Here is a 17410-nt window from a genome sequence, read left to right as displayed (position 1 = left end):
AGGCTTTAAACCTGCTTTTGAGGTAACGGCCAGAGAGCGGCAGCCTTTCTACGTTCCCCTTGCTGGTACTAGGGAAACAGACCTACCGGCCAGTGGTGTTCTTCGGTTATAAATTAGAGTGCAACGTGCCCGGGTAAGCCCACAAATGTTGATGTCTCCTTGCTTTTGTTTGTTTTTAAATTTAATTTATATTTATTATTAGAGTAATATTCCATTGTGTACGTGGACCACTTCTTCTTGGTGCATTCCTCGGTTGATGGACATTTTCCTTGCTTCCAAGTGCTGGCTATGGTAAATCTTGCTGGCGTACAGGTTTGCCAGCCTGTGACTTTTTGATTCTCATTTTCTCAGGTGATAGGCCAAGCAGTGGTTGTGATTGATTGACTGGTTGCTCAATGTTTCCCTTTTCAAAGCACCTACATTGTGTTTTCTTTAGTGGCTCTTTACATGCCCCCCCTTACAACCGAGGGTACGCATTTCTCCACACTCCCTTCACCATTTATTTTTTGCAGCATTTTTCCTAATGGCCACTCTGACTGCTGTGAGCTGATAGGTTTTTGTAATATGGGTATGCATGTCATTAAAATTTTTAAAATTCATCATATTCCTATGCCTTTTTCTTAAAAGAAAAAACCGTGAGTACAATATAGCTCTTGAAATTGTCTTCTTCGAAGGTTGCCCTCTTCTGAATTTTTTGGTCGCTTTTTGAACCCAGAAATTTCTGGAGGGCAGGTGTCATTTACAGAACTGCAAGTTGGTGAAAATTTAGTGACCTTTTGCAGTGGGTTCAAAGCTGCTGTTGTGGGAAACGGCCACAAGGAGGTAGCATTTCTCCATTCCCCAATCTGGGTACTAGGGCAGCAGAGCCTTTCTGGAAGTCATTGTCCTAGGTTGTAAATTCGAATGGAATTTGCCAGGAAAAATCCCCATAAGTTTATGTCTCATTACTTCTTCTTGGTTTTTAAAATTTTTTTATTCTGGGTAAAGTTTAGAATATTGTTTGTCCTAGGTGTACACAATATGGTTCATTTGTACATTATGTATGTCTATTAATGTACAGATCCTCTTCCCATGTAAAATTTTACAGTGTTCCGTCGACCTCCCTTGGTATATGTTCGGTCTTTTTGATACATGTATATAATATGTATTTGTATATGTATAGTGACACTAATCTTCATTTCTCAATTTCCCCCCTCCTTTCCTTTTAGATGAGCATAGTTTGTTTTCTAAGCCTGTGAGTGTCTTTCTCTTTGGAAATATGTTCATCTGTGTCAGTTATTAGATATTGTCATAAGTGATAATATAGGCTATAGGTCTTTTGCTTTCCGACCTACTTCATGTTTTGTGATTATCTCCAGGTTCATCTATGGTGCCTCAAAGAGCAGTGCTTCCATGTTTTCCATGGCTAATATTCCATTGTGTACATGGACCACTTCTTCTTGGTGCATTCCTCTGTTGATGGACATTTTCATTGCTTCCAAGTGTTGCCTATGGTAAATATTGCTGGAGTGCAGGATTGCCAGCCTGTGATTTTTGATTTTCATTTTCGCAGGTGATAGACCCAGCAGTGGGTATGATTGATTGACTGGTATGGTAGCTCAACCTTGACTTTTCAAGGCACCTCAATGGTGCTTTCATTAGTGGCTCTTACCACGTCCCCCTTAGAATCGAGGGTACGCATGTCTCCACAATCCCGTCAGCATTTATTGTTTGCAGCATTTCTGTTGAAGGCCATTCTAACTGGTGTGAGCTGATAGGTTTTTGTAAGTTGGGTTTACATGTCTGTAAAATTTCCTACAATTCATCATTTTTCCACGCCTTTTTCTTTTCTGTTAAAAGAAAAAAGAAAAAAAGTGTGAGTATAATATACCTCTTCAAATTTTCTTTTCGGAAGGTGGCACTCTAGAATTTTTGGGTCGATTTTCGACCTCAGTATTTTTTGGAGGGCTGGTGTCATTTACAGACCTGCAATTGGTGAATATTTAGTGACCTTTTGCAGTGGGTTTAAAGCTGCTGTTGTGGGAAACGGCCACAAGGATGCAGCATTTCTCCATTTCCAAATCTGGGTACTAGGGCAGCAGAACCGTTCTGGAAGTTTTTTGCCTCGGTTTTAAATTTGGATGGAATGTGCCAGGAAACCCCCCCATAAGTTTATGTCTCATTACTCCTAGTTCGTTGCTTTAATTTTTTCAATTGGGGTAACGTTGAGAATGTTGCTTGTCCGAGGTGTACACACTCTGGTTCATCTACATATTCTATATAACTATTTATGTAGAGATCCTCTTCCCGTGTAAATTATTACAGAGTGTTCCGTAATCCTTCCTTGCTATATGGTCGGTCTTTTTGATATATGTATATAATATGTATTTGTATACATATGGTATCGCTAATCTTCTTTTACCCATTCCCCCCACCTTTCCATTTAGATAAGCATAGTTTTTTTTAATAAGTCTGTGATTGACTTTCTCTGTGGAAATAAGTTCATTTGTATCAGTTATTAGATAACGCCTATAAGTGATATCATAGGATATAGGACTTTTGCTTTCTGACTTACCTCGTGTTCTGTGATTATCTCCAAGATCATCTATGCTGCCTCAAAGAGCAGTGTTTCATTGTTTTCCATGGCTAGTATTCATTGTGTACATGGACCACATCCTCTTTATCCTTTCATCTGTTGATGGACATTTTGGTTGCTTCACTGTCTTGTCTATTGTGAATAAGGCTGCAGTGCAGCTTTTGCAGCCCGGGTCTTCTTCATTCTGGTCTTCTCAGGTGAGAGGCCCATTGGTGCGCCGGCTGCATTGAATGGTACCTCAATTTTTCCTTTTAAACTCAGCTCCTTTCTGTTCTCATTATTGGCGGTTAACCCCTTTACATCTCACCGGCAGCTAGAGGGTACACATTTCTCTGAAACCTCTTCAGCATTTATTGTTTGTAGACTTTTGGCCAATGGTCAGTCGACTGGTTTGAGTTGAAAACTTTTTGTAGATTAGATTGCAAGACTCTAATACTTCCTGAGGTGGAGCTTTTATCCATTTTCCTTTTTTTAGAAAAGAGAGTGAGGAAAACTTACCTCTTCATACTATCTTCTTGAAAATTTTGCCTGTTTTGAATTTTTTTATCCATTCCCTACCTCAGCACAATTTTGAGGGCAGGTGTCCTTTACAGCCCTGAGTCCTTGGGAATGGTAAGTGACCATTAGCTGTGGGTTAAAAGCTGCTCTTGCGGGAATCGGCCACAAGGCGGCAGCATTTCTCCTTTACCAAATCTGGTTACTAGGGCAACAGAGCCTTACTGGAAGTGGTGTTCTAGGTTGTAAATTAGAATGGAATGTGCGAGGAAAAAGCCCTTTAAGTTTATGTCTCATTACTTCTTGTTCGTATTTGTAACTTAATTTTTATTTTTTATCACAGCAAACTTGATTACAATGTTTTGTTTGTTCTAGGTGTGCAAGATGTGGTTCTTTCACACATATACATATATCTATTCTTCTTCGGATCCTTATCCCACGTAGGTTATGACACAATGTTGAGTAGGCTTCTCTTGGTATTGCGTAGGTCTTTGGTGATTATACATTTCACATGTGTTTGTATCTCTCTGTTAACCTCAATATGGTAATGTATCCAATCCTCACACCTTTCCAGTTGGTGAACCATAAGTTTTTTTAATGAATCTATGATAGTGTTTCTCTGTGGAAATATCTTTGTTTGTATCATTTTTTAGGTAACACCTCTATGTGATATGATAGGATATGTGTCTTTCTCTTTCTCACTTCCTCCAAGTTGCATGATTACTTCTAGACTCATCTATGGTGCTGCAAATGGCATTGTTTCATTTCTTCACTAGCTCATATTCCATCTTTACAGGTAGCAGTTCTTCTTTGTCCACCCATCTGTCGGTGGACTTTTTGGTTACTTCCATATCTTGGCTATTGTAATACTATGCAATGCAGATTTGCGTGCCTGTGTCCTTCCAATTCTGTCTTCTTAGTTTACAGGTCCAGGAATAGGTCTGCTGGATCATATGGTAGCTCAATATTTACCTCTTAAAGGCACCTCTATTCTGTTCTCCTTAGTGGCTCTTTCCAGGTTAGGTCCCACTGAAAGTGGAGGGTATGTATTTCTTCCCAGCACCTTCAGCATTTATTCTTTGTAGTTTCTGCTGATGGTTATTCTGAGTGGTGTGAGCTGATACCTCTTTGTGGTTGAATTTGCATGTGTCTCATAATGTGTTGAAATTGAGCTTTAAGACATGTCCTTTTTATTTTTCCAGCTGTGATTAGAGCTTATTTCTTCAAAGTGTTTTCTTAAAGTATGTGTCACCATTTGAAATATTTTGGCCATTTTCACCCTCAAGACATTTTGAGGGCAGGTTTCATTTACAGCCCTGCAGTACTTGTTCATATGAAGTGACCATTAGCTCAGGCTTTAAACCTGCTTTTGAGGTAACGGCCAGAGAGCGGCAGCCTTTCTACGTTCCCCTTGCTGGTACTAGGGAAACAGACCTACCGGCCAGTGGTGTTCTTCGGTTATAAATTAGAGTGCAACGTGCCCGGGTAAGCCCACAAATGTTGATGTCTCCTTGCTTTTGTTTGTTTTTAAATTTAATTTATATTTATTATTAGAGTAATATTCCATTGTGTACGTGGACCACTTCTTCTTGGTGCATTCCTCGGTTGATGGACATTTTCCTTGCTTCCAAGTGCTGGCTATGGTAAATCTTGCTGGCGTACAGGTTTGCCAGCCTGTGACTTTTTGATTCTCATTTTCTCAGGTGATAGGCCAAGCAGTGGTTGTGATTGATTGACTGGTTGCTCAATGTTTCCCTTTTCAAAGCACCTACATTGTGTTTTCTTTAGTGGCTCTTTACATGCCCCCCCTTACAACCGAGGGTACGCATTTCTCCACACTCCCTTCACCATTTATTTTTTGCAGCATTTTTCCTAATGGCCACTCTGACTGCTGTGAGCTGATAGGTTTTTGTAATATGGGTATGCATGTCATTAAAATTTTTAAAATTCATCATATTCCTATGCCTTTTTCTTAAAAGAAAAAACCGTGAGTACAATATAGCTCTTGAAATTGTCTTCTTCGAAGGTTGCCCTCTTCTGAATTTTTTGGTCGCTTTTTGAACCCAGAAATTTCTGGAGGGCAGGTGTCATTTACAGAACTGCAAGTTGGTGAAAATTTAGTGACCTTTTGCAGTGGGTTCAAAGCTGCTGTTGTGGGAAACGGCCACAAGGAGGTAGCATTTCTCCATTCCCCAATCTGGGTACTAGGGCAGCAGAGCCTTTCTGGAAGTCATTGTCCTAGGTTGTAAATTCGAATGGAATTTGCCAGGAAAAATCCCCATAAGTTTATGTCTCATTACTTCTTCTTGGTTTTTAAAATTTTTTTATTCTGGGTAAAGTTTAGAATATTGTTTGTCCTAGGTGTACACAATATGGTTCATTTGTACATTATGTATGTCTATTAATGTACAGATCCTCTTCCCATGTAAAATTTTACAGTGTTCCGTCGACCTCCCTTGGTATATGTTCGGTCTTTTTGATACATGTATATAATATGTATTTGTATATGTATAGTGACACTAATCTTCATTTCTCAATTTCCCCCCTCCTTTCCTTTTAGATGAGCATAGTTTGTTTTCTAAGCCTGTGAGTGTCTTTCTCTTTGGAAATATGTTCATCTGTGTCAGTTATTAGATATTGTCATAAGTGATAATATAGGCTATAGGTCTTTTGCTTTCCGACCTACTTCATGTTTTGTGATTATCTCCAGGTTCATCTATGGTGCCTCAAAGAGCAGTGCTTCCATGTTTTCCATGGCTAATATTCCATTGTGTACATGGACCACTTCTTCTTGGTGCATTCCTCTGTTGATGGACATTTTCATTGCTTCCAAGTGTTGCCTATGGTAAATATTGCTGGAGTGCAGGATTGCCAGCCTGTGATTTTTGATTTTCATTTTCGCAGGTGATAGACCCAGCAGTGGGTATGATTGATTGACTGGTATGGTAGCTCAACCTTGACTTTTCAAGGCACCTCAATGGTGCTTTCATTAGTGGCTCTTACCACGTCCCCCTTAGAATCGAGGGTACGCATGTCTCCACAATCCCGTCAGCATTTATTGTTTGCAGCATTTCTGTTGAAGGCCATTCTAACTGGTGTGAGCTGATAGGTTTTTGTAAGTTGGGTTTACATGTCTGTAAAATTTCCTACAATTCATCATTTTTCCACGCCTTTTTCTTTTCTGTTAAAAGAAAAAAGAAAAAAAGTGTGAGTATAATATACCTCTTCAAATTTTCTTTTCGGAAGGTGGCACTCTAGAATTTTTGGGTCGATTTTCGACCTCAGTATTTTTTGGAGGGCTGGTGTCATTTACAGACCTGCAATTGGTGAATATTTAGTGACCTTTTGCAGTGGGTTTAAAGCTGCTGTTGTGGGAAACGGCCACAAGGATGCAGCATTTCTCCATTTCCAAATCTGGGTACTAGGGCAGCAGAACCGTTCTGGAAGTTTTTTGCCTCGGTTTTAAATTTGGATGGAATGTGCCAGGAAACCCCCCCATAAGTTTATGTCTCATTACTCCTAGTTCGTTGCTTTAATTTTTTCAATTGGGGTAACGTTGAGAATGTTGCTTGTCCGAGGTGTACACACTCTGGTTCATCTACATATTCTATATAACTATTTATGTAGAGATCCTCTTCCCGTGTAAATTATTACAGAGTGTTCCGTAATCCTTCCTTGCTATATGGTCGGTCTTTTTGATATATGTATATAATATGTATTTGTATACATATGGTATCGCTAATCTTCTTTTACCCATTCCCCCCACCTTTCCATTTAGATAAGCATAGTTTTTTTTAATAAGTCTGTGATTGACTTTCTCTGTGGAAATAAGTTCATTTGTATCAGTTATTAGATAACGCCTATAAGTGATATCATAGGATATAGGACTTTTGCTTTCTGACTTACCTCGTGTTCTGTGATTATCTCCAAGATCATCTATGCTGCCTCAAAGAGCAGTGTTTCATTGTTTTCCATGGCTAGTATTCATTGTGTACATGGACCACATCCTCTTTATCCTTTCATCTGTTGATGGACATTTTGGTTGCTTCACTGTCTTGTCTATTGTGAATAAGGCTGCAGTGCAGCTTTTGCAGCCCGGGTCTTCTTCATTCTGGTCTTCTCAGGTGAGAGGCCCATTGGTGCGCCGGCTGCATTGAATGGTACCTCAATTTTTCCTTTTAAACTCAGCTCCTTTCTGTTCTCATTATTGGCGGTTAACCCCTTTACATCTCACCGGCAGCTAGAGGGTACACATTTCTCTGAAACCTCTTCAGCATTTATTGTTTGTAGACTTTTGGCCAATGGTCAGTCGACTGGTTTGAGTTGAAAACTTTTTGTAGATTAGATTGCAAGACTCTAATACTTCCTGAGGTGGAGCTTTTATCCATTTTCCTTTTTTTAGAAAAGAGAGTGAGGAAAACTTACCTCTTCATACTATCTTCTTGAAAATTTTGCCTGTTTTGAATTTTTTTATCCATTCCCTACCTCAGCACAATTTTGAGGGCAGGTGTCCTTTACAGCCCTGAGTCCTTGGGAATGGTAAGTGACCATTAGCTGTGGGTTAAAAGCTGCTCTTGCGGGAATCGGCCACAAGGCGGCAGCATTTCTCCTTTACCAAATCTGGTTACTAGGGCAACAGAGCCTTACTGGAAGTGGTGTTCTAGGTTGTAAATTAGAATGGAATGTGCGAGGAAAAAGCCCTTTAAGTTTATGTCTCATTACTTCTTGTTCGTATTTGTAACTTAATTTTTATTTTTTATCACAGCAAACTTGATTACAATGTTTTGTTTGTTCTAGGTGTGCAAGATGTGGTTCTTTCACACATATACATATATCTATTCTTCTTCGGATCCTTATCCCACGTAGGTTATGACACAATGTTGAGTAGGCTTCTCTTGGTATTGCGTAGGTCTTTGGTGATTATACATTTCACATGTGTTTGTATCTCTCTGTTAACCTCAATATGGTAATGTATCCAATCCTCACACCTTTCCAGTTGGTGAACCATAAGTTTTTTTAATGAATCTATGATAGTGTTTCTCTGTGGAAATATCTTTGTTTGTATCATTTTTTAGGTAACACCTCTATGTGATATGATAGGATATGTGTCTTTCTCTTTCTCACTTCCTCCAAGTTGCATGATTACTTCTAGACTCATCTATGGTGCTGCAAATGGCATTGTTTCATTTCTTCACTAGCTCATATTCCATCTTTACAGGTAGCAGTTCTTCTTTGTCCACCCATCTGTCGGTGGACTTTTTGGTTACTTCCATATCTTGGCTATTGTAATACTATGCAATGCAGATTTGCGTGCCTGTGTCCTTCCAATTCTGTCTTCTTAGTTTACAGGTCCAGGAATAGGTCTGCTGGATCATATGGTAGCTCAATATTTACCTCTTAAAGGCACCTCTATTCTGTTCTCCTTAGTGGCTCTTTCCAGGTTAGGTCCCACTGAAAGTGGAGGGTATGTATTTCTTCCCAGCACCTTCAGCATTTATTCTTTGTAGTTTCTGCTGATGGTTATTCTGAGTGGTGTGAGCTGATACCTCTTTGTGGTTGAATTTGCATGTGTCTCATAATGTGTTGAAATTGAGCTTTAAGACATGTCCTTTTTATTTTTCCAGCTGTGATTAGAGCTTATTTCTTCAAAGTGTTTTCTTAAAGTATGTGTCACCATTTGAAATATTTTGGCCATTTTCACCCTCAAGACATTTTGAGGGCAGGTTTCATTTACAGCCCTGCAGTACTTGTTCATATGAAGTGACCATTAGCTCAGGCTTTAAACCTGCTTTTGAGGTAACGGCCAGAGAGCGGCAGCCTTTCTACGTTCCCCTTGCTGGTACTAGGGAAACAGACCTACCGGCCAGTGGTGTTCTTCGGTTATAAATTAGAGTGCAACGTGCCCGGGTAAGCCCACAAATGTTGATGTCTCCTTGCTTTTGTTTGTTTTTAAATTTAATTTATATTTATTATTAGAGTAATATTCCATTGTGTACGTGGACCACTTCTTCTTGGTGCATTCCTCGGTTGATGGACATTTTCCTTGCTTCCAAGTGCTGGCTATGGTAAATCTTGCTGGCGTACAGGTTTGCCAGCCTGTGACTTTTTGATTCTCATTTTCTCAGGTGATAGGCCAAGCAGTGGTTGTGATTGATTGACTGGTTGCTCAATGTTTCCCTTTTCAAAGCACCTACATTGTGTTTTCTTTAGTGGCTCTTTACATGCCCCCCCTTACAACCGAGGGTACGCATTTCTCCACACTCCCTTCACCATTTATTTTTTGCAGCATTTTTCCTAATGGCCACTCTGACTGCTGTGAGCTGATAGGTTTTTGTAATATGGGTATGCATGTCATTAAAATTTTTAAAATTCATCATATTCCTATGCCTTTTTCTTAAAAGAAAAAACCGTGAGTACAATATAGCTCTTGAAATTGTCTTCTTCGAAGGTTGCCCTCTTCTGAATTTTTTGGTCGCTTTTTGAACCCAGAAATTTCTGGAGGGCAGGTGTCATTTACAGAACTGCAAGTTGGTGAAAATTTAGTGACCTTTTGCAGTGGGTTCAAAGCTGCTGTTGTGGGAAACGGCCACAAGGAGGTAGCATTTCTCCATTCCCCAATCTGGGTACTAGGGCAGCAGAGCCTTTCTGGAAGTCATTGTCCTAGGTTGTAAATTCGAATGGAATTTGCCAGGAAAAATCCCCATAAGTTTATGTCTCATTACTTCTTCTTGGTTTTTAAAATTTTTTTATTCTGGGTAAAGTTTAGAATATTGTTTGTCCTAGGTGTACACAATATGGTTCATTTGTACATTATGTATGTCTATTAATGTACAGATCCTCTTCCCATGTAAAATTTTACAGTGTTCCGTCGACCTCCCTTGGTATATGTTCGGTCTTTTTGATACATGTATATAATATGTATTTGTATATGTATAGTGACACTAATCTTCATTTCTCAATTTCCCCCCTCCTTTCCTTTTAGATGAGCATAGTTTGTTTTCTAAGCCTGTGAGTGTCTTTCTCTTTGGAAATATGTTCATCTGTGTCAGTTATTAGATATTGTCATAAGTGATAATATAGGCTATAGGTCTTTTGCTTTCCGACCTACTTCATGTTTTGTGATTATCTCCAGGTTCATCTATGGTGCCTCAAAGAGCAGTGCTTCCATGTTTTCCATGGCTAATATTCCATTGTGTACATGGACCACTTCTTCTTGGTGCATTCCTCTGTTGATGGACATTTTCATTGCTTCCAAGTGTTGCCTATGGTAAATATTGCTGGAGTGCAGGATTGCCAGCCTGTGATTTTTGATTTTCATTTTCGCAGGTGATAGACCCAGCAGTGGGTATGATTGATTGACTGGTATGGTAGCTCAACCTTGACTTTTCAAGGCACCTCAATGGTGCTTTCATTAGTGGCTCTTACCACGTCCCCCTTAGAATCGAGGGTACGCATGTCTCCACAATCCCGTCAGCATTTATTGTTTGCAGCATTTCTGTTGAAGGCCATTCTAACTGGTGTGAGCTGATAGGTTTTTGTAAGTTGGGTTTACATGTCTGTAAAATTTCCTACAATTCATCATTTTTCCACGCCTTTTTCTTTTCTGTTAAAAGAAAAAAGAAAAAAAGTGTGAGTATAATATACCTCTTCAAATTTTCTTTTCGGAAGGTGGCACTCTAGAATTTTTGGGTCGATTTTCGACCTCAGTATTTTTTGGAGGGCTGGTGTCATTTACAGACCTGCAATTGGTGAATATTTAGTGACCTTTTGCAGTGGGTTTAAAGCTGCTGTTGTGGGAAACGGCCACAAGGATGCAGCATTTCTCCATTTCCAAATCTGGGTACTAGGGCAGCAGAACCGTTCTGGAAGTTTTTTGCCTCGGTTTTAAATTTGGATGGAATGTGCCAGGAAACCCCCCCATAAGTTTATGTCTCATTACTCCTAGTTCGTTGCTTTAATTTTTTCAATTGGGGTAACGTTGAGAATGTTGCTTGTCCGAGGTGTACACACTCTGGTTCATCTACATATTCTATATAACTATTTATGTAGAGATCCTCTTCCCGTGTAAATTATTACAGAGTGTTCCGTAATCCTTCCTTGCTATATGGTCGGTCTTTTTGATATATGTATATAATATGTATTTGTATACATATGGTATCGCTAATCTTCTTTTACCCATTCCCCCCACCTTTCCATTTAGATAAGCATAGTTTTTTTTAATAAGTCTGTGATTGACTTTCTCTGTGGAAATAAGTTCATTTGTATCAGTTATTAGATAACGCCTATAAGTGATATCATAGGATATAGGACTTTTGCTTTCTGACTTACCTCGTGTTCTGTGATTATCTCCAAGATCATCTATGCTGCCTCAAAGAGCAGTGTTTCATTGTTTTCCATGGCTAGTATTCATTGTGTACATGGACCACATCCTCTTTATCCTTTCATCTGTTGATGGACATTTTGGTTGCTTCACTGTCTTGTCTATTGTGAATAAGGCTGCAGTGCAGCTTTTGCAGCCCGGGTCTTCTTCATTCTGGTCTTCTCAGGTGAGAGGCCCATTGGTGCGCCGGCTGCATTGAATGGTACCTCAATTTTTCCTTTTAAACTCAGCTCCTTTCTGTTCTCATTATTGGCGGTTAACCCCTTTACATCTCACCGGCAGCTAGAGGGTACACATTTCTCTGAAACCTCTTCAGCATTTATTGTTTGTAGACTTTTGGCCAATGGTCAGTCGACTGGTTTGAGTTGAAAACTTTTTGTAGATTAGATTGCAAGACTCTAATACTTCCTGAGGTGGAGCTTTTATCCATTTTCCTTTTTTTAGAAAAGAGAGTGAGGAAAACTTACCTCTTCATACTATCTTCTTGAAAATTTTGCCTGTTTTGAATTTTTTTATCCATTCCCTACCTCAGCACAATTTTGAGGGCAGGTGTCCTTTACAGCCCTGAGTCCTTGTGAATGGTAAGTGACCATTAGCTGTGGGTTAAAAGCTGCTCTTGTGGGAATCGGCCACAAGGCGGCAGCATTTCTCCTTTACCAAATCTGGTTACTAGGGCAACAGAGCCTTACTGGAAGTGGTGTTCTAGGTTGTAAATTAGAATGGAATGTGCGAGGAAAAAGCCCTTTAAGTTTATGTCTCATTACTTCTTGTTCGTATTTGTAACTTAATTTTTATTTTTTATCACAGCAAACTTGATTACAATGTTTTGTTTGTTCTAGGTGTGCAAGATGTGGTTCTTTCACACATATACATATATCTATTCTTCTTCGGATCCTTATCCCACGTAGGTTATGACACAATGTTGAGTAGGCTTCTCTTGGTATTGCGTAGGTCTTTGGTGATTATACATTTCACATGTGTTTGTATCTCTCTGTTAACCTCAATATGGTAATGTATCCAATCCTCACACCTTTCCAGTTGGTGAACCATAAGTTTTTTTAATGAATCTATGATAGTGTTTCTCTGTGGAAATATCTTTGTTTGTATCATTTTTTAGGTAACACCTCTATGTGATATGATAGGATATGTGTCTTTCTCTTTCTCACTTCCTCCAAGTTGCATGATTACTTCTAGACTCATCTATGGTGCTGCAAATGGCATTGTTTCATTTCTTCACTAGCTCATATTCCATCTTTACAGGTAGCAGTTCTTCTTTGTCCACCCATCTGTCGGTGGACTTTTTGGTTACTTCCATATCTTGGCTATTGTAATACTATGCAATGCAGATTTGCGTGCCTGTGTCCTTCCAATTCTGTCTTCTTAGTTTACAGGTCCAGGAATAGGTCTGCTGGATCATATGGTAGCTCAATATTTACCTCTTAAAGGCACCTCTATTCTGTTCTCCTTAGTGGCTCTTTCCAGGTTAGGTCCCACTGAAAGTGGAGGGTATGTATTTCTTCCCAGCACCTTCAGCATTTATTCTTTGTAGTTTCTGCTGATGGTTATTCTGAGTGGTGTGAGCTGATACCTCTTTGTGGTTGAATTTGCATGTGTCTCATAATGTGTTGAAATTGAGCTTTAAGACATGTCCTTTTTATTTTTCCAGCTGTGATTAGAGCTTATTTCTTCAAAGTGTTTTCTTAAAGTATGTGTCACCATTTGAAATATTTTGGCCATTTTCACCCTCAAGACATTTTGAGGGCAGGTTTCATTTACAGCCCTGCAGTACTTGTTCATATGAAGTGACCATTAGCTCAGGCTTTAAACCTGCTTTTGAGGTAACGGCCAGAGAGCGGCAGCCTTTCTACGTTCCCCTTGCTGGTACTAGGGAAACAGACCTACCGGCCAGTGGTGTTCTTCGGTTATAAATTAGAGTGCAACGTGCCCGGGTAAGCCCACAAATGTTGATGTCTCCTTGCTTTTGTTTGTTTTTAAATTTAATTTATATTTATTATTAGAGTAATATTCCATTGTGTACGTGGACCACTTCTTCTTGGTGCATTCCTCGGTTGATGGACATTTTCCTTGCTTCCAAGTGCTGGCTATGGTAAATCTTGCTGGCGTACAGGTTTGCCAGCCTGTGACTTTTTGATTCTCATTTTCTCAGGTGATAGGCCAAGCAGTGGTTGTGATTGATTGACTGGTTGCTCAATGTTTCCCTTTTCAAAGCACCTACATTGTGTTTTCTTTAGTGGCTCTTTACATGCCCCCCCTTACAACCGAGGGTACGCATTTCTCCACACTCCCTTCACCATTTATTTTTTGCAGCATTTTTCCTAATGGCCACTCTGACTGCTGTGAGCTGATAGGTTTTTGTAATATGGGTATGCATGTCATTAAAATTTTTAAAATTCATCATATTCCTATGCCTTTTTCTTAAAAGAAAAAACCGTGAGTACAATATAGCTCTTGAAATTGTCTTCTTCGAAGGTTGCCCTCTTCTGAATTTTTTGGTCGATTTTTGAACCCAGAAATTTTCTGGAGGGCAGGTGTCATTTACAGAACTGCAAGTTGGTGAAAATTTAGTGACCTTTTGCAGTGGGTTCAAAGCTGCTGTTGTGGGAAACGGCCACAAGGAGGTAGCATTTCTCCATTCCCCAATCTGGGTACTAGGGCAGCAGAGCCTTTCTGGAAGTCATTGTCCTAGGTTGTAAATTCGAATGGAATTTGCCAGGAGAAATCCCCATAAGTTTATGTCTCATTACTTCTTCTTGGTTTTTAAAATTTTTTTATTCTGGGTAAAGTTTAGAATATTGTTTGTCCTAGGTGTACACAATCTGGTTCATTTGTACATTATGTATGTCTATTAATGTACAGATCCTCTTCCCATGTAAAATTTTACAGTGTTCCGTCGACCTCCCTTGGTATATGTTTGGTCTTTTGATACATGTATATAATATGTATTTGTATATGTATAGTGACACTAATCTTCATTTCTCAATTTCCCCCCTCCTTTCCTTTTAGATGAGCATAGTTTGTTTTCTAAGCCTGTGAGTGTCTTTCTCTTTGGAAATATGTTCATCTGTGTCAGTTATTAGATAATGCCATAAGTGATAATATAGGCTATAGGTCTTTTGCTTTCCGACCTACTTCATGTTTTGTGATTATCTCCAGGCTCATCTATGGTGCCTCAAAGAGCAGTGCTTCCATGTTTTCCATGGCTAATATTCCATTGTGTACATGGACCACTTCTTCTTGGTGCATTCCTCTGTTGATGGACATTTTCGTTGCTTCCAAGTGTTGCCTATGGTAAATATTGCTGGAGTGCAGGATTGCCCGCCTGTGATTTTTGATTTTCATTTTCGCAGGTGATAGACCCAGCAGTGGGTATGATTGATTGACTGGTATGGTAGCTCAACCTTGACTTTTCAAGGCACCTCAATGGTGCTTTCATTAGTGGCTCTTACCACGTCCCCCTTAGAATCGAGGGTACGCATGTCTCCACAATCCCGTCAGCATTTATTGTTTGCAGCATTTCTGTTGAAGGCCATTCTAACTGGTGTGAGCTGATAGGTTTTTGTAAGTTGGGTTTACATGTCTGTAAAATTTCCTACAATTCATCATTTTTCCACGCCTTTTTCTTTTCTGTTAAAAGAAAAAAGAAAAAAAGTGTGAGTATAATATACCTCTTCAAATTTTCTTTTCGGAAGGTGGCACTCTAGAATTTTTGGGTCGATTTTCGACCTCAGTATTTTTTGGAGGGCTGGTGTCATTTACAGACCTGCAATTGGTGAATATTTAGTGACCTTTTGCAGTGGGTTTAAAGCTGCTGTTGTGGGAAACGGCCACAAGGATGCAGCGTTTCTCCATTTCCAAATCTGGGTACTAGGGCAGCAGAACCGTTCTGGAAGTTTTTTGCCTCGGTTTTAAATTTGGATGGAATGTGCCAGGAAACCCCCCCCATAAGTTTATGTCTCATTACTCCTAGTTCGTTGCTTTAATTTTTTCAATTGGGGTAACGTTGAGAATGTTGCTTGTCCAAGGTGTACACACTCTGGTTCATCTACATATTCTATATAACTATTTATGTAGAGATCCTCTTCCCGTGTAAATTATTACAGAGTGTTCCGTAATCCTTCCTTGCTATATGGTCGGTCTTTTTGATATATGTATATAATATGTATTTGTATACATATGGTATCGCTAATCTTCTTTTACCCATTCCCCCCACCTTTCCATTTAGATAAGCATAGTTTTTTTTAATAAGTCTGTGATTGACTTTCTCTGTGGAAATAAGTTCATTTGTATCAGTTATTAGATAACGCCTATAAGTGATATCATAGGATATAGGACTTTTGCTTTCTGACTTACCTCGTGTTCTGTGATTATCTCCAAGATCATCTATGCTGCCTCAAAGAGCAGTGTTTCATTGTTTTCCATGGCTAGTATTCATTGTGTACATGGACCACATCCTCTTTATCCTTTCATCTGTTGATGGACATTTTGGTTGCTTCACTGTCTTGTCTATTGTGAATAAGGCTGCAGTGCAGCTTTTGCAGCCCGGGTCTTCTTCATTCTGGTCTTCTCAGGTGAGAGGCCCATTGGTGCGCCGGCTGCATTGAATGGTACCTCAATTTTTCCTTTTAAACTCAGCTCCTTTCTGTTCTCATTATTGGCGGTTAACCCCTTTACATCTCACCGGCAGCTAGAGGGTACACATTTCTCTGAAACCTCTTCAGCATTTATTGTTTGTAGACTTTTGGCCAATGGTCAGTCGACTGGTTTGAGTTGAAAACTTTTTGTAGATTAGATTGCAAGACTCTAATACTTCCTGAGGTGGAGCTTTTATCCATTTTCCTTTTTTTAGAAAAGAGAGTGAGGAAAACTTACCTCTTCATACTATCTTCTTGAAAATTTTGCCTGTTTTGAATTTTTTTATCCATTCCCTACCTCAGCACAATTTTGAGGGCAGGTGTCCTTTACAGCCCTGAGTCCTTGTGAATGGTAAGTGACCATTAGCTGTGGGTTAAAAGCTGCTCTTGTGGGAATCGGCCACAAGGCGGCAGCATTTCTCCTTTACCAAATCTGGTTACTAGGGCAACAGAGCCTTACTGGAAGTGGTGTTCTAGGTTGTAAATTAGAATGGAATGTGCGAGGAAAAAGCCCTTTAAGTTTATGTCTCATTACTTCTTGTTCGTATTTGTAACTTAATTTTTATTTTTTATCACAGCAAACTTGATTACAATGTTTTGTTTGTTCTAGGTGTGCAAGATGTGGTTCTTTCACACATATACATATATCTATTCTTCTTCGGATCCTTATCCCACGTAGGTTATGACACAATGTTGAGTAGGCTTCTCTTGGTATTGCGTAGGTCTTTGGTGATTATACATTTCACATGTGTTTGTATCTCTCTGTTAACCTCAATATGGTAATGTATCCAATCCTCACACCTTTCCAGTTGGTGAACCATAAGTTTTTTTAATGAATCTATGATAGTGTTTCTCTGTGGAAATATCTTTGTTTGTATCATTTTTTAGGTAACACCTCTATGTGATATGATAGGATATGTGTCTTTCTCTTTCTCACTTCCTCCAAGTTGCATGATTACTTCTAGACTCATCTATGGTGCTGCAAATGGCATTGTTTCATTTCTTCACTAGCTCATATTCCATCTTTACAGGTAGCAGTTCTTCTTTGTCCACCCATCTGTCGGTGGACTTTTTGGTTACTTCCATATCTTGGCTATTGTAATACTATGCAATGCAGATTTGCGTGCCTGTGTCCTTCCAATTCTGTCTTCTTAGTTTACAGGTCCAGGAATAGGTCTGCTGGATCATATGGTAGCTCAATATTTACCTCTTAAAGGCACCTCTATTCTGTTCTCCTTAGTGGCTCTTTCCAGGTTAGGTCCCACTGAAAGTGGAGGGTATGTATTTCTTCCCAGCACCTTCAGCATT

The sequence above is a fragment of the Balaenoptera acutorostrata genome, chromosome 2 (assembly GCF_949987535.1).
Source record: "Balaenoptera acutorostrata chromosome 2, mBalAcu1.1, whole genome shotgun sequence".
Taxonomy (NCBI): Eukaryota; Metazoa; Chordata; class Mammalia; order Artiodactyla; family Balaenopteridae; genus Balaenoptera; species Balaenoptera acutorostrata.
The sequence above is the reverse complement of the archived record's forward strand: the minus strand, read 5'-3'. Positions refer to the sequence as shown.